Source organism: Mugil cephalus, chromosome 18, assembly GCF_022458985.1.
Source record: "Mugil cephalus isolate CIBA_MC_2020 chromosome 18, CIBA_Mcephalus_1.1, whole genome shotgun sequence".
Lineage (NCBI taxonomy): Eukaryota > Metazoa > Chordata > Actinopteri > Mugiliformes > Mugilidae > Mugil > Mugil cephalus.
This window is the reverse complement of record NC_061787.1, coordinates 18087426-18107297: the sequence shown is the minus strand read 5'-3', so window position 1 is coordinate 18107297 and position 19872 is coordinate 18087426.

Genomic DNA, 19872 nt, shown 5'->3' with positions numbered 1-19872 from the left:
TCATATGCGGAGTCTTGGACACCATATTTCTCTTTGGACCAAGGAGACTCTGTATTTTTTTTTTTTTTTTATAATGTGAACAAATGGGTAGAACTCATTTTTCTCTTCTCCCTCTGACACGAAAACACTATCACCCTCTATCTGTCCCAAGAAGTAATCTGAGAGAATATAGAAAATCAGGACCTGAAATAAAAGTAGATGGGGTACGCTCAGTAAAAATGTGGCTACACCAAGAAAAGTAAATTACAACACTTCATCACAAAATACACTCTGGAAGGGACTGAAGATCCGAGATTGATGATCATATATATATATATATACGTATAGCAGTCAGGGAGATTCGTCTGGGGTCGGATGGCTGATTGCAGTGGGTGGTTTCACCATTGTCCATGCTGACGTAACATCCCCAGCCTTACAGGATTTTCTCATGCTAGCTGCTGCACCTCTGTATTGCTGAATGAATCTATGCATCTTTAGTGACGCATCTTTCTCTTCTGACCCATCACCATCCCAATCTGGTTGTTTTGTAGCAATCTAGGGGAGGAGGTGGGGACAGAGGTGAGGGTAAAGAAATGTAGGCCAGCAGCTTGATGTGTTTGTACAAAATTGGGGCAGTTTTTAGTGGACACACACAGAGAGGGCAGTGACTATCTTCACAATGTGTCCACACGTCTATTACCTATACGGACCACAGGCACACTGGCAGTCACTTTGTCTTTAAGGATTAATAACATACCACTTAAGCACAGTGGCAGTAATGTGCACAGCTAAGAGTTTGAGGCAATTAAAACAACAGTGCCCTCCACATTAGCATTCATACTAACACACAGGAGTCCTTGAAATTCTTTGTAATGTGGGGTAATTCCAGCCAATTTAATCCAGCATCTGTTCTCCTTTTGATCTTGACTCAGATACTCTGCATGGAGCAGATCGGGATGTGGTATGACGCACTCAGCTGGCTTGGGAAGGCAGATGTTGGAATCCTTCGTATTGTCAAACGGTCATGGCCAAATTGCGGTAAAAGCTTCTCACGGTCGGCCATCTTTCTCGCAGAACCAAAGTGAAACTGTACCCAGTAAGTCGGCCTTGTGTTTTACATTCTTTCTCTACGCACAGCAGGACAACAGCTTTCTATGCTGATGGAAATCCATTCGCTATTCTTTTTGTCTCCATTGCAAAATAATCAGAATGCACAATTCCTATGCCTGGAACTACTGATCCAATCACTCATGGTCACGTTTGACGTTAGCTCTACAGCTACTGATATATTGTACAATGCAACCCTACAAATTCAGCCCATGTATTCTACTGTACTCTGTTCAGATTGTTGCCCTCAGGTGCATGGAGCAGGCTCACAGTGTGTAATGGCTTTTTTGGTAATTTTATAACTGCCTTTAACACTGCAGTATCTATTGAGCAACATAGATGATCAAAGAGAGAATGAAAGATTTGAGTGTAATATTTTATGCCACAAGCATTGACCATCTTGTTCTGCTGGGAAACCTTTGGAACTGCCATTTGTGTGGATGTTACTTAGACGTGTATTCTACCAGTCAAAGGTTTGGATGCACCTTCTTATTGAATTGAATGAGACAGTGTGTCCAAAGCTATTGGTAGTGAACCACCAACCTAGACCAGACCAGGCACCTTCACCCAATAGCAATGACACTCCTTGATGGCAGCAGCCATCCCCAGCAGGATGCAGCTTGACATGGACACACATAAAAATGGTTTAGGAATAACTCAAAAACATGAAGAACAGCACCAGGTGTTGACCTGGCCTCCAACTTCACTAGATCCCAAACTGATCAAGTATCTGTGGGTCAGAACTGTTGGAGGCACAAAGGAGACCTATAGAATATTAGGAAGGTGGTCATAATGTTATGCTTGATCGGCCGGTGTAATTTACCGTAACCACTTTCTCTACCAGGCTGTAAACATTTTCATTTCTGCTGTAAAGTTGGCCAATTGATTAGATGCGCCTTGTGATGAATCCCTGCATCAGAGATTGGACAGGAGGTGCAACATATGCGAAGGCAATGATTGTTGAAGGAATCTGTCCATGCGCAAAAGGTCCAGAGTGATGCACGAACATGACACAAACATTAACAATCTGTGACATGGGTTTTATGTGTCCTTCCATCTGCTTTCCAATCCTTCTGGGTTTTCTGAGCCTGCAGAGTGAATGACTGCATTGTGTCCTCCTAATACTCATCAATAGCGTACACATATTAGTCATCAAAACTTATTCCACAGTTTGAATTGACAAATGCTCCACACATCAAATAGTATCAAACTGGTCCCAATTGGATCTTTAAAGTGAAGGCTGGATGTCCAGCCTGAATCAGGTAAAGAGGAGTCTGTCCAGCATGTCCTTCTATTCTTATTCTCTTTGTTGAGATGTTTTTTTGCTGCTCTGTATTCCTCGCTATTTTCTGCCTTGTGAGCTCCTTCAATGTGTCTCCCCAGCCTGAGCTCTTTGGTAAACCATAGCTTGTTGCTGTAGCCCACATGAATGCAAATTAGTTCTCTGGAACCACAGGAGTTTCCAGCCTTACTCTATTTCTGTTACTGCAATAAATTATACACCTCGGAGAAAGATATTGTGCACGGCTAAACAAATATAGCTGCAGACATGTGCGGACGGACCCCCTTTAATTCATGTTTTCATGAAGCTGCGGGATCTGTGCATGTGCTGGGCATGTCTCTGGGCAGGCAAGAATAGCTGAGATTTATGTGCTACAACAATATTGTGTACTTTCTTTATCATGTCATAAATATTCAACATATAACGGTAAAATCAAATAGTGTTGAGTTCAACTCTGTTTCCCAGCTTTTACTTGGTGTTTGAGACCTTAGTGTTAGAGATACACTACCAGTCAAAAGTTTGGAGACAACTCCTCATTCAGTTCAGTGAGAAAGTGTGTCCAAACTTTTGATTGGTAGTGTATATTTTTATGCATCCATCTCATTTGTTAGTGCTGTGAATCTGAAAACATCCATCAAGCACAGACCTTCAGATATTTTCTTTGCCACACGCTCAGCACAAAAGGTCAGCCTTGTGTTTTCATCCTGTAGGAAAAGACTTTCCTGCAGCTCTGCTGGTACGCCGCGACCCTGGTTGTCACTACATTTAATGAGGTCAAAGCTATTACGCAAGAGGTCAAGGGAATCCTATGTATTTGTGGTTCTGGCAGACGGCTTGCTCTAAACAAATTGGCAGTCATGGCTTTTTACCTGGAGCAGAACAAGTGAGTTTGAGAAGTTTCTCCTTATCTCTGCGTGTGGGTGGAGCAGACTGAAGGCTGCAGGGTGGAGAGCAAATGCGGCAGCAAAAGGGGCACATTTCTGAAGGGGCTTGTGCTTTGAGAATGTAAATGAGAAAAATGTCACACGGCCACAACATCCACCTACAATGAGTGCTTAATTAATGCTTGTGCTGCAGCTTCCTTGATTCTCTAAATCAAAGCCTGCATGAGTTCAAACTGTATTTATGATGAGTGCTTATTTGCATTGCCTATATTCAATATTAATGTGTTAGCAAAGCACCACGGCTACTTGTATGCCCAAGGGTTCCCTGTAATGAGGAAGACACAGAATAAGGATCTGACCGACAGCTTTTGGACTCAATCCAATCTTGTGTCGAACATTTGGTTTGGAGTAGTTAGCACACAGTCTAAGTGAGTGACTACCTGGTGAATATAGTGAAACAATTGGAATCAAATGAGCCAGATATTAGTGGATAGTAAAGATCAGTGCAATATAGGGCGTGAATATTACACTTAAATTCATCAGTTGGCTACACATTAATGTTAGCCCAATGCTGGATATGACAATAACTGTTTGCTGACTCATTTTATTAGCTTATATATGTGTGTTCACAGCTCATTTCCACTGTGCCAAAGCAGCAAAAGAAGTCGGTGTCAGTTTAATGAGGTTTACTTTCTCTAGTGGATTAGAATAAAAGTCAAAAATATACCACTATATGTATCCTACTTCAAAAACACAGAAGCTACACAGCCTCTAAAATGGTGTAATTTGAGAAATATTGCCAAAAACTGTCTCAACATTCATATTTTCTGATTTACTTAGCTAGGTTCATAAACACTCACCAGACACTTTATTAGGTACATCCAGGTAGTAAAAGGTTGGACCCCCTTTTGTCTTAATTCTTCGTGGCATATTTTCAACAAGGTGTTGGAAACATTCCTCAGAGGTTTTGGTCCATATTAATATGACAACATCAAACAGTTGCTGCAGATTTGTCGGCTGCACATCTATGATGAGAATCTCCTGTTCCACCACATCACAAAGGTGCTCTATTGGATTGAGATCTGGTGACTGTGGAGGCCCCTGGAGTACAGTGAACTCATTGTCATGTTCAAGAAACCAGTTTGAGATGATATGAGCTTTGTTACATGGTGCATTATCCTGCTGGAAGTAGCCGTCAGAAGATGGTACACTGTGGTCATTAAGGGATGGACATGGTCAGCAACAATACTCAGGTAGACTGTGGCATTTAAACCATGCTCAGTTTGTACTAAGGGGCCCAAAGTGTTTCAAGAAAATATCCCCCACACCATCACACCACCACCAGCCTGAACCGTTGATACAAGGCAGGATGGATCCATGTTTTCATGTTGTTTATGCCAGATTCTGACCCTGCCATCCGAATGTCGAGACTCGTCAGACCAGGCAACGTTTTTCCAATCTTCTATTGTCCAGTTTTGGTGAACCTGTGTGAACTGTAGTCTCAGTTTCCTGTTCTTAGCTGACAAAAGTGGCATTCGGTGTGGTCTTCGGCTAATGTAGCCCATCTTCTTCAAGGTTGGATGTGTTGTGCATTCAGAGATGGTATTCTGCATTCCTTGTTGTAACGAGTGGTTATTTGAGTTACTGTTGCCTTTCTATCATCTCCAACCAGTCTGTCCATTCTCCTCTGACCTCTCACATCAACAAGACATTTTCGTCCACACAACTGCCGCTCACTGGATATTTTCTCTTTTTCGGGCCATGCTCTGTAAAGCCTAGAGATGGTTGTGCATGCAAATCCCAGTAGATCAGCAGTTTCTGAAATACTCAGACTTTGTGTTAACAAGCAATTGAGCAGTTGTACCTAATAAAGTGGCACAAGTTTTGTTATTTTAGCTGTATTCCAAAACATGTTGAAGATACAGTTATCTAATCAATATGCATTGAAAGTGCAGCTGTAATTTGAGAGTATCCACAACCACATTGGAGGAAGGGTTCAGGAATTACAGCTCTTTAATACGTATCCCGCTCTTTTTTGAGGTAACAGCTGGACAGTTGACTGAAAAAATACTATAAAAGCAACCCAGGAATTTTTTTTTAAGGTCAATAAGTTGATTATTCTGCAATGACTGAGTCTGTCATCAGATCTCCACCAGCATACATTTCACTCACTTAAGACAGAACTTAAGACCCACAAACAAGCAACAACTGAAGACAGCTGCAGTAAAGGCCTGACTTTGTCATCTCTCTCTGTCACATGAGCACCTTTTGAAATCTTAATAACACCGACTGTCTGCTCAAATTGTTATCACACATTAAGCTCCCGCTCATGGTTAGTGCTGGCAGACTGAATTTGATAGACTTCTGGATCAAGACGATTCATTGCACTGCAACTCAGTCGTGTGCTGAATGCTAAACACTATAGTATTTATCATGGATAGTGGGAGAGATGTCCACGAATAACTCAAAGAGCCTTTATCTGCACTTTGTTCATCTTGCTCGGTTGTAAAATAAAACTGTGGACAAGTGCTTTCAGGGGGAAAACGGACAACGCGGGAAGATAGAGTGTTTCCTTACACACTCGTGACAGCTTATAGAGCTGGTGGAGAACAGTGGCGTCAACAGGCTTTTCACATGATGGACACGTTCTGGCTGGAAGTCAAAGATTTAATGATTTGGTTGGGGATGTAAGTATGTGAAATAATTAGCTCACAGTGTCATCGGGGAGTTCTGGAGAGAAGTTACAGGCTTCCTTGGGAAGACTCGAACCCTTTCCACTAATACATACAGGAGATTGAGAAAATAATGAATTAGATGCATACCAACAACAATTGAGCCACCACGTAATATACGTCTTTTGGAAGACAGCATGACTGCGCATAGTTGTGAATTACTATCGGAAATAAACCGGACAGCCACGACAATAAAACCACTGACAGGAGGAGTAAATAACATTGATCATCTTGTGACAATTCAATGTTCTGCTGGGAAACTTTTGGACCTGTATTCATGTGGATGTTACTTAAACATGTGGCACTCACCTAGACCAGACCATCCCATACAAATTACACTCCTTGATGACAGCAGCCATAGGACCGAAAGGACACTCAGAAGGAGCATGTCCATTCTCTGATGAGTCACAAGTTGTTTTATCTTGAACATGTTATTCCTGATCAGTCTAGTTGCTTGCTGACTTCTGTTGAATGATTTTACAAACTGTTCCATGAACACAGCAAAGGTTCTTCAGTTTGAGTTTCTGTAATTTCATTGATCAGCATTGCTTTTATCATTTCTTCAGAGCCCAGCTAATCTGCACCATCCGAGTTCTCCTTCATTCAGAATGAAGCCGTCTAAAAATTTTGCTTCTGTCTTTGAAAAAAAAAAAAGATATATATATATATATAATTTCTACACAGGCTGAAATAAGTAAATCAACCAGGGGCTGTTCAGAAGTATACAACATAGAGTGGAGGTTTATTGGTACTGAATCTGGCCAGGTCTGTTAGACTGTGTTCATGAGTACATGAAAAGTATATGTAAAGGATGCTCTTTTACGTTCTCAAACTCAACACTTTGGTTTCCCCCATTAATTTGATGAGAACAATATCGGTCACCTCATTTAATTAAGAAAGAAATGAGTCAGGATATGGTTTCCTCCATGCAAATAGAACAGTATTTGCATTGCAGCCCCCCCTCCAAAATTTGCATTTATAGTGTTTCAGTAAGCTTGTTTAGTTGTGTGTTTAATCATAAGGGATATAATTTCTGGGGAAGAGGGGGCTCATTAAGCTCTTGTAAAGCTCCACATCAATACTGTTGGCTTTTATCAATGCAAACTAGAGGAAAAGGAGAAAAGCTCTCTCGACTGAAAGTTTTGATGAGGTTAAGCCCATGCAGGTCCATCGCTTACATCCAAACTAGAGAGGCTCCAGAATTAGTGAGATTTATGACAATAATTTGGCTGATACAACAGTGGACACACTGATGTAAATAACAGCTGGAATGATTAATTTACTCCAAAAAGTGACACAGTGCTCAGAGCATGAGCCGAATGACAAGTAGAGCGCAGAATATATTGAGTCAGATTTCATTATCAATGGAATTACTCTCTCCTTCGTTATTATGAGTGCGATAAAGACCAGCCAGAGGTTGCTGAACTCATCCACTGCTCCTCTGCGCTGTCATACGTTGTTATCAAATGGCTAAATTACATTAGTGTGGTCAAATGTGCTGCACGTGTGCATGGACGGATAAAATGAGCATTAAGAAAAGTTAATATGCAAAGATTTACCTCTTTGCATTAGCGTGACGACATAGAGTATTTACTAGCATTGACCTAATGACTGTATATCCAAGGAAGTTTCATTTGCGAAGGCCTAATTGAAAGCTGCTATCCTGTCACAAATCCTGTTCTTTTAATCAGATTAACTGCTGTTAATTAATGGCACTGCAGGTCATTTGTTTTTTACATCACTTGCTGTTTCTGTGTCCCCTTGTTTTCCAATAGCCAGCGAGTCTTTTGCATGTGTTTCAGTTGCTAGATAGTCTTTGTTCCACTCGTTAGACGAGGTGCTCCAAGTTCTCCGTTCATTTTTCTTCCCAGTAATTTTCTTTTGGGTTTGATCTTTTGTCTGTTCCCTGGTTTGGTTTCTTGCCTGTTAACTAAGTCTTGTTTTTGATTTGTGCCTGTTCATTGATTTTGCTTTCTTGCCTGCTCACCGTTTGTGCTGCTCTGCTTTAGTTTTTTTTTTTTTTTTATTTGTTTGATACCTGTATGAGTCAATTAAATCCCCTGAACCGTGGCTGTCACACCAACAAACAAAATGATCGACACAGTTAGTAATCCATAATCTCTTGCTGAATTCCTCCAACTCCAACACAACAATTCCCTGTTTGCGTGAAATCTGATATCTGATTCGTGTAAGCTACCTATTCTGTTCTGAAAGTTTCCTATCAAAATTTTGCACTTGGTGATTCTAAATTGGCTGTAGGCGTGTGAATGGTTGTCTCTGTGTTAGCCCTGCGATAGACTGACGACCTGTGCAGGGTGTACCTCACCTCTCACCGGCTGACGGCTGGGATGGGCTCGTATTGGGACAACTAGAAAATGGCATCGAAAGAATAAAAGTTTCCAGTTTTTGCATCGCTATTTATTTGTTCATGGATGAGGAGAGAAAAGGATGAAGACAACATAATACCAGCACAGTGATACAATTTGCAATGGTATAATAAAAAAAACTCTTTATTAAAAACACTTAATCTGTTGCACTGTTAGACATTTTTGCTTTCATAATTATTATATTAAAAAGTGACTGGAAAATAAAAGTGTAAATGAATGGCTTTTTACTATGAAATATAAACAGTAAAATTCACAAGGAGTCAAATGATTTTGCTCATAAAAGTCTATTAGAGAGAATACATTATAATAAAGAATAGCGTTCTGTATTTTCAGAAGCACGCATCAGGAATTCAGAGCTGAAGTGAATACATACAAAAGACAAATGTTTTTTGTAATTTGGTTATAATTACACTCTGCAATCTATCACAGCAGCTCAGTAGTATAGTTTTGTGCAAGACCTCAAAATGAGTTCAGATCCTGCATCTAACCAGGCAGCGAGCAGCGCGCCCGGGCCACAGTCAGACAGGATTAATTTCTCCAGGGCACGAAGGGGAATTTTAATTAGCTAACTGTAACAATTATTGAGCTATTTGTTATTTTTAATCCCATCCCAAGCAACCGTGTTGGGAATTTTATTTCCCCCTCAACTTCGCTATTAATTTCAGCCCCAGCTCCCCGTTGTTTCTGTGCTCCCTCAGAAGTAGCCCAATAACCCGAGTCCTGTCCGCAGAGACTCCTCCGGGTTTCATTTCATTTGCACATGATTTGGGTGTCAATCAAGCTGCAGAATTTCCTGCACGCCAGAGAGCATCTTGTCTACGAGAATGACGACAGGCCTGACATTAAATGTTTGAGAAGTCTCCATCTAATTTAACTACTCCGATACTTCGCCGCGCTATAAGGGAGTCATTAAAGTGAAGGTGAAGATGAAGTCCTTCCCAGAGTTAGATGCTGTAATGGCACATTGACATCTCCTGTATATTGTGATATGTGCACTCAAACAAACTTCTTATGTACTGGTTTGATCTGTAGGTTAAAGTTTGGTGCCCGAGCTTGACACGTCACCAAAATTAATCCGTCGATGACTCAGCCATGATTAAACCTCCCACACACACACACACATAGTCGTCAGCAATGAATTATAGAAAACGACTGAACTCTTCCACTGCTTTATCGCTCGTGTTCCTCTGTAATTCGCGGCTCTACAGATGAAGTTTCGACTCGACGAAAGACAAAGTTAAGCCGCAGTAAGCGACAGTGACATTGACTGCAGGCTTACCCCCCCATAAATCCGACAGAAATGAGAAAAAAAAAAAAAAAAAAGCATAGCCGCAGCTGAGGCAGCAGACTAAGGAGAAATCCAATGAGGATGTCTCTATACGAAGCATATTGATGCACTGTAGTTAATCTCTGGCAGCTCGCCAGGAGAGAAGCTCTGAAACGAATGCACACCTGTGGGAGTAAATCAATGCCGGCGATGACAGCTGCTCATTCTTTATGGCAGCGAATTGTAAGAAAATAATACCGTGACTGCTGAATCCCTGGCTACAGCTCATTAAGCGCTACCTTCTTTGAAGAACTATGAGGTGCTGCTGGATCTTTTAGGGTCCTGCTGAAGAAATGTCAGTTTCAACACGGATGCGCTCACTTAACGCTTTGTGTTGCTAAATGATCACTCTTCAGTCTACATCAATGGCTTTGATTCACATTGTTAAGCTAACAGTACCAAGCTTGGACAGAGATGAACGTCACTTGAGGGGGATCATCCCTATGTTCCCGGCTTTGTATGTGACTTAAGGTTAGGGTTAGGGTTAGGGACCTGGGGAACATAGGTGCGCTCTCACTTAAGGAAGGCAGTCGGCTAAGACTATAAAGCTACTTAGCTTTGCTGCTCCTCAGGTGCTTGTAATGTATTAAAAAAGCTGTAATATGATGAACAACAGTGGATACTTACTATGATTTGTGTCCATGGTTGTTTTTGTTAATTAATTTCCCTCCTTTGGCTATGGGAGGCTGCATATCCTACCACCTGCAGTATATCACCTTGCTGTGCCACTAACCTGACACGAAAGCCATTCATCACCTGATCAGAGCGACAACAAGTGAAGTCTCAGCAGCTCATAAAACAGCAAACAGTGGCTGGTGGACAGCGGGGGAAGAAAAAAAAGCAGCAAAACTACAGAAGAAGAATTATGAATTCATGTTATTGCTTTGGACTGGCAGATTAATGTCAAAGAACAGATATCGAGCAAGTGATGCAAGAGTGGTGAAACATCAGGAGTTGCCCTGAGAAATGAAGCAAGAGAAAGCACAGCACAAAAAAAAAAAAGGCAAGCGGAGATTCATCGCCTAATAACGAAACCCACGAAAGATAAATCTTTTAGTCTGATAGAATCAATAATCTGTCCAGTACTACTTACTGTATCTTGTGTTCCTTGGTATGCAGGATTAAGAGAATGACGTCTTGTTTATTTTCAGGAGCCACTTTTGATTTACTTCATAAGTTCTGATTTGTTGCCCTGTCAGTGAAGTGTGGGTGTTGACTGATCAAGGGAAACATCCTGGCACATCCTGCTGGGGATGGCTGCTGTCATTGCTATGAGGTGGGGGTTCCTGGTCTGGTGTTACAAGTAACATCCACACGAATGCCAAAAGTTTCCCAGCAGAACTCAGCAGAATTGTCACAAGATGGTCAATGTTATTTACTTCTCCTGACAGTGGTTTTAATGTTGTGGCTGACTGGCATCTCACCAGAAATTCCTGTTTTCTGTAGGCTGGGATCAGGTAAACACACGTATTCCCAGTGCTGAGCTAGAGTGAGAGTTGGGGGACACATTTTCAGAACTGATTTCCCTGTCAGCATTAAAAGCTTTAAAACACTTTAAAGAACACCGGCACTCACTTGGACATCTGCATAATGACACTCATGCATAATGACACATTCAAAATGTCTGCCTTCACTCTTAAATATTTACTCTGAAGAGTGAAATGCCGCTGTGCTTTCTAACTTCTGTTTCTATGTGACAGCTGTTTTATTTACAATATGATTTTTTACCTGCTTCTCAGATGGCAACAATTCAAGAGGTTGTTTACACCAATTTGCATACTTGAAGTAAATATCAGATGGCAATTAAAAATTAAAAATCAGCCCATGACAGGCAGGACAGCCGTTCGGAATTATAAATGGCAACATTTTCCAGATTGGGCCCGTCATTCACACCCACTCCAGCACCATCACCGCTGTGAATATGACTGAGAATTAACAGTGGGCAGCTGTAGACTTCATGTAAATAAAAAAAAAAGCACGAGCCATTTTATAATAATCCGATAATTCAGAGTCCCCAAAATCCTTTGCAAATGACTCATGACCATTTGTGTTTTTGGGTAGTTCGGCACTAGAGTTGGACCTTATTGTATTTTTTTATTTGATTTAATTTAAAGCCTGGCTTTAGACTTGGTCAATAGAAAGCGTAAAACATTTTAACTTTTGATGCTGTTAAACCCATCATTGAATATCATGTTGCCAATTGTTCTGCTGAATTATGCGTGCAATTAATGCAATCAGGCAAGACTGGCATAACAGGCCAGAGAGAGATAACTATATAGGACAACTGGTGATTGGGGGTCTTTATTCATCACCTCTGCAAAAGCGTTTCTCTTTCCCGAGTCTATCCAGAGAGCAATTTCCTCTTTGTCGGCATCCTTCATATTTACTGGCCAGAGTCCAGAGTCATCACATTGGTCTTCTTCGTTTTATCTTCCTGTACTGCCTTGTCTCTTACTGTGATTCTTGGGGAGTCTGTGTAGGAATGAAGAAACCAGGTGATTTCACAGGAAATGTGCGATTGTATTCTTGTTGGTTTTAGGAATAACAATTAGTTGATTTACAAGCATTAGTAATACCAGCAAGTTACAACATAAGCACTCCATGGAAATATGTTTATATATATATATGTGTGTGTGTGTGTGTGTGTGCGCGTGTGTGTGTGTGTATATATGTATATGTATATCAGGATCCAGATACTGTCCACCTTTGTACGTGCACATACTGTATGTGTTCTGCACATCTGACTGGCCAAATGTTTCTGCTTAACGTGGAGGTTAGGGGTATCAAATGACAAGCTGAAATATATTCAGCATTCAAGAGATTTGAGCTGCTGAGCAAATAGTCACACTTGATCCTCTTTAAAGGTCAGCCATAGACAGTCGCACAGCCCCACACTGCTCATCTGCACCCCGTGACACTTGACACTTATTGTGACAGTTATGCAACTCCTCCCCAGTGGAAAGTTATTTCTACAAGTTATTTTATCTCCCCCTATTAGTGCGAGCGCAGACCGTCACTTCATATGCATCAGTTCTGTCCTCAGGTTACACGAGATGTGCAAATGAAGATGAGATCAGTGCCAGTATCAGCAAAGGCCAACCTCAAAAGCAAAATAACAAAGTTTCTCTGTGATTTATATGGAGAACAGCACACGACCTGGGCTTTGTAAAATGAAATGAAAAGGAAACCTTGGTGCTGATATGCGGTTTCAATTACTTTTGTTTTGGTTAGGTGAGGCAGAATCACTCTTGGATCCCATCCTGGAGAGGAAATTGATGAAAGGTAGAGAGGAGTTTCACCTTGTTTTATTTCTTCAGCTGCCGTTGCAGAAGGTCGTAATAGAGCCCCATACCACCCCTATTGTAGTTGTTGTTGTTTCATTTTTTTTTTTAACTTTTTTAAATGTATTCAAAGTTTGCAATTTTCTAAAAAAACAAACAAAAACAAACTGCTTTTCTTTTCACTGAGTGAGCTTTTTAAATGGCACTTGGCAACCAGAACCAAATGTGCCAGGAAGATTAATGGTATTCAGCTAAACTTGGCCATTGTGGGTTCAAAAGAGGCTTGTTTATTTAATCTTCGGAGCAAAAGATAATAAAATAAAGAGTCAACGGATTCATCTTCCGTGGCATTGTGGCTGTACTTTCAAGGCCAACATAAACTTTGATGTGCCCTTTGAGACATAATGCTTCATTCCCAAAGGGTATGAGATCATTAGGGGGATTTGATAAACGCTTTCAGAAATCACATTTACAAGACAGCCGTGTTCTTGATAAAAGCCTGTGTTGCTGGTAAGGTTACGGTACGCGTCCTCGTGTCTTTTTAACGAAACAGAATAAACATAAGAATGCAAACATTTCTGTGCATGATAATGTGTTAGAAATAAAGACTGAGAAGGATAAGAGTTAGTGGCCTGGTGCAATTTAACATGATGGACATGTGAAGTGCCATGTTATATTTGTGCATGATACTGTATCATGTAGAGCAGGGGTCCTCAAACTGTCTCTGTGATGGGGGGCTGGAGTCAGTAGATAACAGAAAATTCGCCAGAGGGGTCTGAATACTCGCAACAAATACGAAAATCAAAAATTCCACAAAATGGTGAAGTTTTGATGGATTGTCTGGGATCGTTGAGTGGGCCACTCCAGTTGGTTTGGCAGCTGGGTCCGGCCCAGTAACTGTAGACTGGGGACACCTGATGTAGAGTGAAGGCACGACAACCTAGGCTAGGACGATCAGATGTTGAAGTATTAAGCAGGATATGCAGTTAAAAGATGGCCATGAAAAAAAAAAAAAGCATAATAGTCTAAAAAGATTTACTGCCATGTTTCAGTTGGCTTCCTTAGATTTACTCGTTTCGTGTGCCCATAGAGAATGCACACTAATGTCCTTCTCCAGTCGACCTGGCTGTCTCCCTTCAGGCTCCCTGCAGAAATGACTTGGATAGAAGCTGGGAATTCACCAGCCATGGTCTGATGACTTAGCCTCTGGGGAAATGGCAGCATTTCAGTGGTCCTGGTGTAGCATGATAGTAGATAATGGAAATCTGGGACAAGACCGTTCCATGTGTTGGTCACTGTCAATGGGAGATGCAGCAATGATGCTGAAGCCCAGAGACAATGTCTACAACTGCCCAGTTTATGCTCAGTTAGAATCAGCACAGTGGCTTTGTTTACAATATTCACTTGATAAAGGTGATGTGTTGGCTCGACTCCTGTATGACGGGCTGCATGAAACCAAAGCCTGCTCAAACATGATGCTTTATAAGGTGTGAACTACAAACGGTTCACTATATCCGAATTAATCTTCTGGAAGGTTTCAGATTTCTAACACGTGGATGCTGCTGTTTATAAATTTTACATGCGTTAGCCCCTCTACAAAAATCTCTTATTAGCCAGTCATAGCTTGGCTACAGTGACTAGTCACTGCAGGCCAGTCAAACCAGCGAATGCTGGTTGAATGCAAATGGGCAAGAGAGAAATGTAAGTCATGGATCAGAACCTATGTTTCTCTGCTATAATATACTATCTGCATCTGTAATTATTGGATTGCAAACGTGTGGGAAGTGAAGGGTGCCATTTTTGTGTATATTATATGTGCAAGTCAGACCTGCAAAGAGTGGAGCTGTTAGAGTTTAGCTTACAGTTTTTCCCACTTGCTAAAACACATATCTTGAAGCTGCCACCTATTTTATCTAACCCTTAAACGCATATCCAAAAATTCAAGCTGCATTCACAAATCCCGAGACTTTTCTATCAAAATCAAACCATCACCTCAAAACCAGTTCTCTTCTGTTCAGAATTAAACTATGTGTTCAGATTATATACATGCAAAGTACAAATATATTCACCGCAGAGCATTCATTAGACAGAAAATGATTCAGGACACAGCGTCCAGGGCATGTAGTAAACAAAATGTTTACTGTAAATGCATTTAGCAAATAAAAAAATAAAATCGCAGTCGAAGTGATATCTACATTCAGTATTTTCATAACAAAAAATAAAAAAACTAAATGAAAAGCACATTTCTGTGTGAACAAACTCACTGAAATTCATTCTCCATCATCATGTCTTTGTGTGGGGTCTGGCCAGAGGACTTCATCCAAATCTCAGGCAATAAGGGAAAACCCCTCTGGTGTGCCAAACTCAGCCTTGACAAGACTCCACAGTTATATCATCACAGGCCTTTTCCATTGCCTCCAATAAAGTTTCCCTGGTGTAGGGCTATTGGTCATAGACCTTCCACCGCCACACAGAGAAAAGCTCCTCCATTGTATTCAGGAAGGGCCTGTAAGAGGGAGGAAAACCTTTATGAAGACAACTCAGAAATGTTAGTTACTTATGGCTGCACAAAGGGTGGCATTGCCTCCACGCTGGCCAGATTAAATCCTGCTTCATCTATGGAAATGTATTCATGGGGCCTTTTCATGGAATCCAGTTCAAACACTATGAAAATAGTTAAAAAGTTCAGTACAGTAAGTAATAAAGAAAGACTGACTTCTGCAAAAATGCATTTACAGTATAGACACTCCAGATCTATGTACATTACAGCAGTTTATGGTACTGTAGCAAGTAGCAACTACTAGTGTACAGTAACAAGCCCATATGAGCATAGAATTGTACTGGAAGCATCAGTGCAGGAAGTGTGTGTAGGTTACACTTACTTGCACATTCTGATATCTTAGATCCTCGACTCTTGCTCAAACTCTGTAAACTTGTTTCATGGTAAGTCTGTTGTGTTTGAGGACATGGTCAATAGCTGACAGGGGCACGGTGTCAATTCCATCAAAGTTGACATTGTCTTCAGTCACACTGCTGGATTTCACGGAGTCCAGTGGCATTATTTTGAAGGGCCATGTCAACAGTGAGTGCTTCTTGTTGTTGGGAGAAAAGAGCCCTCTTCCACATTCATGTGGTCCTCTTTCGATTCTACAAAGGGGAAACTGCTCTTACAAATGTAAACAGCCCATAAGATTACTATGGTAATGAAAATTACAGTGCAGTATACTGTGTGTCAAATGTTGTACAGCAACAATTACCTGTTCTCTTCTCTGAATGTCCTGATGATGCCAGCCACAGAGAATCTGCTTAAATTGGGTTGGACTCTTTGTCCTGCTTCCCTCCTTATCATCTCATGATCAAGGACATGGTGTACAACAGTTGCCTGAATTTCATTAGTAATGATTGTTCTCTGTCTTCTCCTTATCCTGCCCAAATGGTCTGATCACATCATTAGAAACATGCATGCTCAACTTCGAGTTGTTCTGTGTAAAGAGTGACAGCTGTGTTTGACTTGGGTTCATATTTTGCTGCCAGTGTTTACAGTTTTGCAACACAAGTGCATCACAGTGTGAAATGTGTTGACTGGGTGACTGAGAATGTGTTTTAGGTTTAGCAAAAGGGTGTTCACCATCAAATGCATAGCAACACTCATTTTACAAGATTATCATTTTATGGGTTTTTTCAATTGCTTCAGCATGATTTTGAATAGAGGGCCCGCTTTTTTCAAAGCACTACACACAATTGGCACAAATTTCATTTGACAAATTCATTCCTCTCCTTCTTAGAGCATATATTCCTGCTTCAGGTCTTCCTCTTCCTCCACCTTGGCCTCCACCTCTTCCTCTACCCCCTTCTCTTTGTATTCCTCCTCTCATTCTCACTTTTCCTCATCTTACTTGTTCCATTCTGGAAGATAGCCCCGATAGGTGTGTCTACAATCATGATATACATCTCTGTCTAATGTATACACGTGTGTTTAGTGTTTTGCAACTCGCTACATCCACAACAAAAGAGCTTTGATTTAAACATGATTCATTTAGACTTTTGACTTTACCACCTCAAAAAAAAAATAAAAAATTGTTCTCAAATTGCTCTGATATATCTGCAGAACGAATATACTGTGTATTACACATCACCATTTACCAGGGCAATGACTATACAAGCAATCCTAATTGCACAAATGCTAATATTTATGAGAAATGTATGTGTGTGAGTGTGCATGCGTGTCTGTGTGTACTTTTTGTGCCATCGTTAAGAAAAAGATAACCTAGAATAGAATCCTGTGCAAAACACATTGAAGTAATCATCTGATAATAGCTGGTGGTTGCAAGCAATGTAATATGCCAATTATACTTGTTTCTCCATTCAACCTATCTCTGCCTTCTTGATAAGAGATAATAATCCAGCTCCATCACGAGGCATGTCATGGCATATCATGTTAAGTGGCACAACTTATACCCGGGTGATATGATAATTATCTGCTAGAACAACCAACAATGTTGTGCGGTCATTACTCCCATGGTGGGTAATTTTCTGGCCTTTTCCACGACCATGACAAACGCACAATGGAGAGTCAGAAATGGAGCGAGGGATGTCGACAAAGGGGAAAAAGAGAAAAGGAGAAGGCAGCCCACAAGACAAAAATTTGTATTTGATTTCAATTGTTCCGTGGCAACAAAACTCTCTATAGTGATTGCGGATGTCTCTCATAAAACATATATTACATTAGGGCTTCGGGGAGATGAGGGGTGGGATTTCACAATACAATTAGAATTTATCAAAGAAAGATGTGCCAGCCAAGATAGAGGTTGGGTTCCGTTACGTGAAGTAAAAGAATACGTCTGGCAGGTGCTTCCTTCCTCTTTTGCTTAACTTCAAGGAGATTACTGCCTCGCAAAAAATCAGAGCTCTTCGTTTAACTTCTCAACTTCCAAGGGATTTGGCATACCTCAAAGGGCCCCAAGCAATTAAACTTAGGCAGATGACAGAGAAAACAATGCAACGCAGAAGACTGAAGCCTCTGAGTGAATCCTGTCGAGGAAAAACCTTCCAAGACGTTTCATAGTTAAAATTGTAGACCTAATCCATTTAAAATCAAATATGAGCTCAACAGGATTATTGATAACACATAGTAATTACAGCATGTGCACAAAGTCACTTTTGCAGAGCACTTCTATTAACTTAGATGAAATGGAAACAGAATAAAGGTGTCCCACAAAGCAACATCTGGATAAATGAAACCCCTTTGTTACAGATAACAGTAGATGAACATGACGGCCCATGTGAAAATAATATATAAGGACAAGTCCTGCCTGGCACAGTCCGGCTTTCCATAAACCATTAAAACAGCTTTATTTGGAAATTTGAGCAACTCACATATTCCCTGTGCATTGTTCTGGTTTTGGCCCTAGGTGTATCCAAACACACACCACAGGTCAGTGAGAGACCTTGAACCTAATGCAGAATCAGTGCTGTGAAAGCCTCTAAGTGCAGGTAGAGATGTCTGCATTCAAACATATAGACTTTGATCTGGCGTGTACATCGAGGGCGAGTGGGAAGATCGATACTAACTGAGTTGTCTGCATGATGCATTTTTCATTCAATTAAGTCCCACTGATGGGAGGTTTTTGGTCTTTTTTGTTGTTGTTGTTGTTGTCGTTAGTGATGGAGTTAGGGATACAATGGGGATGCGTGCACTTTTACTGAGTGGCACTCGATCCCTTGGAAGGGAATCAATAAATGAGGGAAGGCAGTGGGGGTGGGGTGGGGTTAAAAACCCAAGCCAAGCACATAGTCGTGTTATATAGTTAAATCCATAAATTGTGAGTTATTTATAGTACGTCACATATATACTTGTGCTCTCTATTGTCAGTGGTTTTATGATGCTCTTTCATCATATCACTTTACTTTTGAGTGAAAACAGCAAATTGCAAATATATATATATATATATATATATATATATATAAATATATATATATGCATAGCAGGTACTACTATTGTGATAAATTACCTTGAGGGTTAAGGGATTGTTTTGAATATCTTTTCTAATTAGTTAACGGCTTTTGTAGTGTAAATCATACGCTCTTGTAGCCCGTGTCAGAGGCCACCCACTGATGCTGCCATTCCCAGTGATTGCTGAGGGAGGCTGATGAAATGAACAGATTACAGTCCACCTCCATGCATGCGTATGTGTTTGTTTACGAGCACGCATGCAAATGCACTTCGCCTCAGGCGTGTTTCTTTATACGTGCATAAAAAAAGAAGAAAAAAAAAAGAAAAAAGACACATCGCACTGTGGCACGTTCAAAACTCACCACCAGGGACCGTAAAGTAAGCATATCTCTTGTTACTGAAGATAGAGACACGACGGTGGTGAGGAAGGAAATTATAGCGAGCGCTCAGAATCATCCAAGCAGCTCATTGCCACTTCATGCTGATCGAAATGCCAAAGGATAACTCTCGAGGCATCAGACAGCCTCATGCTGAGTGCATGGAAATCCCTTCCTCCTTTTCTGAGAGATCCTGTCGGATCGGATCTATTCATCTTTTCTCTTGTTATGAAAAATAGAGAGAAGGGAGTATATCAATGTATATGTTGTTTTAATCCCCGTGATGCCTTACGAGACTGGGTATGGACAATAGAGGAGGAGTAGTTTCTTGGCCACTCACAGCTGGCTCCAAAGGCAAGTTAGTCCCCACAGATGTTAAAATGGCAAAATACTGCAGAAATACAGTCACAGGCTGGTGCACAAATCAGAGTTGGTCTCTATAGCTCCATTGTCATGACAACTCTGTATTCAACTTGTATTAAGACCTGGAGTTATGCGCAATTAACGGAATGACCAATCTGTCTTCGGAGGTGTCACCTGCCAGACTCAACCCCACCGCTCTG